Source organism: Leuciscus leuciscus (genome assembly GCF_965113295.1).
Source record: "Leuciscus leuciscus genome assembly, chromosome: 25".
In the NCBI taxonomy this organism is placed as follows: Eukaryota; Metazoa; Chordata; class Actinopteri; order Cypriniformes; family Leuciscidae; genus Leuciscus; species Leuciscus leuciscus.
This window is the reverse complement of record NC_138724.1, coordinates 13490587-13498086: the sequence shown is the minus strand read 5'-3', so window position 1 is coordinate 13498086 and position 7500 is coordinate 13490587. Positions and strand designations below refer to the sequence as shown.

The following is a 7500-nucleotide window of genomic DNA, read 5'->3' as shown; positions in this document are numbered from 1 at the left end:
GAAAGAAACAAAATTGATTTCTAGATTTTTATTATTAATGACACTTATTGTTATTTAGAAGAAGAATGTCGTTATTATTATTATTTGTATTATTAGGCTATTATTATTTAAAAGAAGAATGTCATTTTTATTATTTTGTCAGTCTGAATAATTTTGTTGGTCATTGAAAGCCTTTCATTACTGAAGCCAGTCCGTGCACACCTGCCGGGCCTAACCCTGGCCTAACCATCGTTTCAAAGAATAGTACAACGGCGAGCGCGTCGAGTATAAACGCCTCGTCCGTTTGGGGAGGTGCGCGCGCAGTCTGTGGAGACTCGCGCTGCGGAGCCAGGCGAAAGTATTTAACAAGGCTTGAAACGTCAGGTAAAGCGCACAGGCTCGCAACTGAAGGAATACATATGCCTACAAATCAAATGCTTTGGTAAAGTCACACAACTTAAACATTGAAGTCCATGTTGCACAAAAATAAACACTGAAGTTTATAATTAGCCTACTATGTTGTTTTTTCTTTTTTTTTTTACAGTGGGTCATAATATATCATATCTTTTAGTTTGTCAGTGCGTTTTGTGGTGTTAGGAATTGTTTTTCTGCGCATTCCCGCACTCAAAACGTGCGTACACCACCTCCTGAGCTGGCGTAGGATTTGAGCGTGCCGTACGCCAACGTTCATATTGATAAATCTCAAAGTCACCGTGGTTTTGGGTGTACGCCAGGTGTACGCTGGGAATTTGGTGTACGCACTTTTGATAAATGAGGGCCAATGCAACCAAATACAGAAACACACTGCAAATACTCACAATGCAACCAAATACAGAAACACACTGCAAATACTCACAATGCAACCAAATACAGAAATGTGCAGCAAATACTCACAACGCAACCTAATACAGAAACACACTGCAAATACTCACAACGCAACCAAATTCAGAAACGTTCTGCAAATACTCACAACGCAACCAAATACAGAAACATGCTGCAAATACTCACAATGCAACCACATAAATAAACTCGCTGCAAAGTGGAACACAAAAAGGAGATATTTTGTAAAAATGTCCAAACTGCTGTTTTACAATTAAGTAAATATGAATTACTGTAGAAATGTTAAGCCCCGAAAACAACATTCAATAAAAGTACAAAAGCACAAAAACAACATGCATCATCTTGTTGTTTTTTCATGATCTTCTATTTGTTTTCAGCACATCAAAGTATCTATAGCAAGTATATATGGTATGATTCCACTTTCATATAGATTACCTTTCCACCACATTCTTTTAGCTGAACCCATAGAGATAAGCATTTCATCTCTCACTAAACTATATTTTTGCTCTGACAACACAAAACATTGCTGCTTCATTGCAGTTTTTAGCATGACCTACAACCTTATGAAATGAGTTAATTAGTCTACTGGCATGTTTAACAAAATATTCCACACCATTGCACATCTATTCATACAGAGACACACCTACACCTCAAACTACCACATAAGTGTTATAATCCCTGATCAAGCAGGATTTACTGTAGGCCTGTGGCTTATTAACCTCACACCTTTGAGTCACATATACAAACACAGATACTGACTAAACTCATCAGATCTCTAGCTGGCCGAGAATGAATGGCCAAACCTTTAAAATGGCTCTCTAAAAGCACCCAAGGCTTGTTATTTGAAGATCGCCTCTCTCTCTCAAAGATGAAATCCTGCTGTGCTGTTTTTCCCAGAGGCTTTAGCTGTGGTAGAGTCAGCAAAAACAGTCCCACAGTCTTCTGCTCCCCACTGGCTCTCTAATAAGCTTGTTCATTAAACAGTAGAGCCAATGCAAATTGACCCAGCCCTTGTCGACATGACCGGCTCATGTAAATTCAATGGGAGAAACAGCAGGAATAAAAGACTGGGTGATGGATGATGTGTCAAAGTGCTTTGTTGGGCACAAATGAACACACTCACACACATGCATGTCCATAATGATGACAGACAAGCATTGATGCATGAGCGACTACAGAGATCTGCTACCCTCGGCATTCATTAAGACTAGATAAAGCACCTCACACACACCTGCCTTCTGCTCATTAACCCATGTGTGTGAGTGTATGTGCACGTTTCACTGACAACATTAAAGATGGATGAGGATTAAGACGGTACTGATACTTCCAGAGAGAAATTCACTAATTGGTTTAGACTTCAATAGAGATTGATAACTAGAGAGAATGTTGATCACAAAGCTACTGATCACAAAGGGCTTGAAGGTTGAAGACCTTAGACTGATGTGTAAGTCCCGAAACAACTCTCCTTGCCATCACTGAAGCCCTTACTCTAGCCTTGAATGTCCTTGATTAACTTTGTATTGATTTTCCTGGATCTGTCAGCAGTAATTTACACTTATCCGCAACCTGTAGATCTCAAAGCTGATTTAGCACATTTAGGATTGTATTTTCTTGGGATAACAGGGCTTCCCAAGTTACAGTACTTTGAAAGGCTCACTACCTTATCCGCGCTCTCAAACCACTGGTGCCCCACAAGGTTCGGTAATTAGTCCCTTAAACTTCTCCATTTAGGCCAGATCACTCTGTACTAGCATCCTGTCATGTGGCTTCTCTAATCATTGCTTCTCTGACCACACTTGACAGTTCATCTCTCATCCCAATTTTGGTCTTATAATTTGGTCTGATTATAATATGTGGTCTAATAAACCACACTAATATTTACTTTGAATTCAAGACTAGGATACTCTTCGTCCCAGACAAGAGCTTTCCCACGGTCACGATCTTTATCTCTGGTGACGGTCTCAGTGTCGTCCCCTCTAGGTGCAAAAAAAAAATCCTTTGAAGTTGTTCTAGACAACAAGCTCTCCCAAGCTTTATATTCCTTTACAAGTACAAGGGGGACTTTTTTTTGCCAACTTAGCCAACAAACAATACTCCAGGGTTTGTCAACTCCAGTCCTGGGGACACCACCTCCCAAAATGTTTTATATGTCTCACTAATTAAAACACCTGATATAACTCATCAGCTTGTTGACATGTTAATTAGGGGGACATCAAAAACATTCTGGGATATGGGTCCAGAGGACTGGAGTTGACAAACATGTTACTTTATGTTATTTATGGGGATTCTATCATGTTACGCCTTCTTTTTAGGTCCCTAAAGTCAATACAATTGAAGATGCCATTTCTGGCTGGACAGAATGACTATCTCAGGAGGTCCCTGGGCACATGTCTACGGAGGTGACCTGGAGTTAAGCTTGCACTGTACTTGGGGACCTGGTGTTCAGGCCAGACTCCCTGAGGGGCCTTTGTCTCTGTATGCACCAAGGGCCCCACATGCCCTAGTGATCAGCTTGCACTGTATTCACTGAGGGCCCCGATGTTAAGCTAATTTTGGTAGTCTTGGGCAGTGTGGCCTGAGGTTTGAGGCCCCTGGAAGTATTGTCAAATGTCAATTATTGAACACAGAAGACACCCCATGGATAAGCTACTTCTACTCTCCTAGCTCAGTGTTTTCAAACCTTGGTCATGGAGTATCTTCCCCACTGCACATTTGAGATGTTTTCCTAATAAAACACTGAACCTAGAAACTCCAGACACACCTTTTCAGGTTTCTCCTCTTAAACTTCTTAAGCTCACACCCAAGATATTTTAAATATATGTACAACAAACAAAACCACAGACTTCCTACTAACATACTGAACATTCCTTTATTCTCATTATGTTCCTATCCATCGGCACTGCAATTTGTTGACTCATTTGAGCACACAAGATGATTCATCTTTAGACACCTGAGCATGGCTATATATACACACACAACTGTTGTAGCATTTGCAGGTCTTTATAATCAAGGCTCTTGTGGTATAACCTTAGCACTTGACCCATATCCTCAGCCTCCTGTTCTGGTAATTGCCGATTACATGCGTACTTTCTTGTTAGTCATTTTGAAAGGGTTATGAACATAAATGAAGCATTACAGTCTGTAGTACACTTTCGCCTTGTTTGAAAAGGAAAAGCAAATGAGTATGTGAGTAACCTTAGCAGGTTTTACTTGACTTCTCTACACACAGAACCACATCAAACATAAAAGGTACTGTACCTCAAAGTTACCACATAACTATAAATGCTACAGTACACAACTCTAGTTCTCTCAAATGCTCAAAATACACCTTTTATTCAAAGAAATACATAGGCACCTAGTTTTGTTCATCAGTGGTTCAGAAGTTACTGTCTAAGATATTTAGAATAGACCCTTCACAGATATGACAAACAAGGGTTTGCATTGCCAAAAGAGTTTCATGGTTAATGCATTAATTTCCAAGAGATCCAAATCAGCTTCAAACAATGAGCTCAGACGTTTGTGACTTTTAAAAAATTACGCTCAACAGAATGAAGAAGTTATAATGTCAAGCTTTACGTTAACACTTACTGGAGCTTACAGTAAATACTCTTAGCAGTTGGACCCACAGCTTTGTGTGTGATTGGGCAGCAGGAAATGTCTTGCAAAAAAAGTGAAAGCTTTTATTACAACCCACGGTGTCCCATCTGAAGGGATGCTTGGCATCTGAAAGCCCCTAAAACTGCTGACAGACATCAAAGTATGCTGGGTAAGTGTTTATGCTTTGGGAATATGTCCACTGTCACGATGTACGCAGTGCTGATTGGTCATTTTGAATATATAGGGTTTCTGAGGTCAAATATAGGATAAAAAAAAGATGGTGTTCCTCCCGTATTTTCATGTCTTGTCATTTTCCTTTCTTGGACAACTAGAGGCACATGTTTTTGGTCATTAAGTCAGGCTTTTGACCACTGTCTCTCCCCCTCTTATCTGTGTCATGGCATCTTTTTTCATTGGTTCTTTTAAGGCCACATATACATTTTCTGTTCCAACTCTTTTAAAGGGTTAGTTCACCCAAAAACTTTTCTTTTCCTTTTTTTTTTTACAAAAACGCATCACATCAGAAGGCCTTTATTAACCCCCTGGAGCAGTATGGATTGCTTTTATGATGGATGGATGCACTTTTATGGGCTTGAAAATCTCAGTTATATTCACTCCCATTAGCTTGGAAGAGCCAGGATATTTTTTTAATATAACTCTGATTATGTTTGGCGGAAAGAAGAAAGTCATATACGCCTGGGAAGGCTAAAAGGTGAGAAAATGATGGGGTAATCTTCATTTAATGATTCAGGTAGGCTTTTTCTTAAGTTTTAAGATGCCAACATTATTTTTTAATAGTATTAACATTCTCCTGTCACTTCAGCCCAACAGACATGTCCAAAACGAGGACCACTGTAGTGCAAACACCCGACGTGTGTGTGTGTGTGTGTGTGTGTGTGTGTGTGTGTGTGTGTGTGTGTGTGTGTGTGTGTGTGTGTGTGTGTGTGTGTAAATACATATAGCAGCTGACCAACATCAGTTAAAGGGGCAGCAGAAATCTGAGCTAATCCCGATACAGTCCGTCTCTGAGGGTTTAACCCTGCTGACTACACACATACACACACTTGGCACAAGGTTTTTCATTTTATAATCCATCCACAACACCCTGTTAATCAATCGGAAAACCAGAGATTATCAAAAACATACTACTGAAACACAAAACCAAGCAGCTGAAGTTGCCGTATAGCCTCGCATCTCACAGTAAAGTGTAGATTTTAAGTCATAGTACATTAAAGAACAAAAATATATACTTTAAATTTGAATATTTAGCTTTTTTTTTTATAAAAAAATTGCTTATGTTCCTCGGATACAGGTGATTGCTAAATATATAATATAAAATAATATAATATAATATAATATAATATAATATAATATAATATAATATAATATAATATAATATAATATTAAATGCACATATTTTACACCTGTTTGTTTACCCATCCTACAACACTCCAAGTCATTTTCAGGCAAATTTAACTACTTAAAAAGGTCAAAGAACAAATGATCGACCAGTCAAATCAGCATTCAAGAACATAAATATATCTGTTTTCCAGTGGGTTAATGAGTAAATATGAGTCTAGTGGAGTCAGATGGTCAATGAGGAGTTTCTTTCTTTATAGCACGTCTGCTACAGCAGCCCCCCCCCTCCCCCCTATCCCATCCCATCCCATCCCCCCCCCCCCCCCACACACACACACACACACACACACACACACACACACACACACACACACACCTCGATCCTCTAACAATCTAACTATTAGTGTAGTACTGAACCACAAAACAATCGTGTACTTACTGTAATATTATACTTACATTGTGCTTTTGCATTAGCATATTTTCAAGCAGTGACATTAGACGTTTTTTCTATTTGAACTTCAATTGCAATTGTTACCGACTTAATGAAGTCTTAATGTGTGGTTTGTGAGCGTGTAATTAGGCTACTGTAACTTCTCATTTAACAACTCCTTCTCATAACACCCAACTCATCCAGTCTTTCCAGTTTAACGCAAACTACAAGTCGTATTTCAGCTTTGCACCTAATCAAATAAAACCTCAGCCGTTAGTTATTTAAAAATGATCTTTCAGTGAGACTGGATAATGCAGCTCACATTCTGTCTGTAAACACAGGTATATATAGACAGGTTGCTGGGTAAATAAGACTTTCCACGGTACACTGACATTTATTTGACCACACGAAAAGCCAGAAGAGGAAACAAGAGACTTCAAAAACTTCACATCTATATGTGTGAAACACACAGGATGTGTTCAAACCAACAGTTACTGGTTTAACAGTATGGGTTTTTAATTGGACGATAATGATATTTGCAAAGTTGGATGGCCAATAAAATGCCATTATCAAATGTACACAATTTCTTTCTGAAATACTTATTTTTACACAAAATTCATAAAATGCTTATTATTCATAGACTGTATGTGGCCAGAATTGACCTAGACTGTATGTGGCCAGAATTGACCAAAAATAGAAGATTAATCAGTCTATCCAATACATATTGACCTATTCTGTACTAAAATCTGTTTAAAAATGACATTAAAATGTTTTAGTGAGTTCTCTCTGTGCTTTATGAGATCAGGCTGATCCATTAAGCATTTTTTTTCTCCCTGGACAAATCCATTTAGTTGGTTATTAAACTCATTTGCACAAGATCCCGAAGAGATGCCCGAGATGGATGGAGAATTAACCTTGAGGTGATAGAAAAGCAGAAGGTCATATAACTCACCACGACTCCCTAAGCACTTACGCACAGCCTCAAAATCCAACATTTCACTCAGAGAAGACTGTTAAACAGTTTTGAATATTAATGAGTCTCAACAAAAAGCCAAAGGTCACATCAAGCATATAATTTTTTTTTTAATAAACAAAGCCAATAAAATCAATCTCTCTAATTGGAAGATCGGAATCCCAGGCTCAAACAGAACCATTGCAAACTAACTGAATAAAAATGACAAGAATAAAGCTAATTGTACACTTGCAGGATGGACCACGCACGACTATGAATGAAAACAAAGCGCCCCACATCACGGAGCTATCCGGCACGCGATGGAGTCCGTAACAAACGCACC

The 7500-nt window shown here is 38.8% G+C and overlaps 1 protein-coding gene across 1 annotated transcript in view; it reads right to left on the bottom strand.

The window, feature by feature from the left end:
- gse1a (Gse1 coiled-coil protein a) overlaps positions 1-7500 on the bottom strand; it is a 43811-nt gene that overhangs the window by 36109 nt on the left and 202 nt on the right. The gene's annotated exons all lie outside the window — the stretch shown is intronic.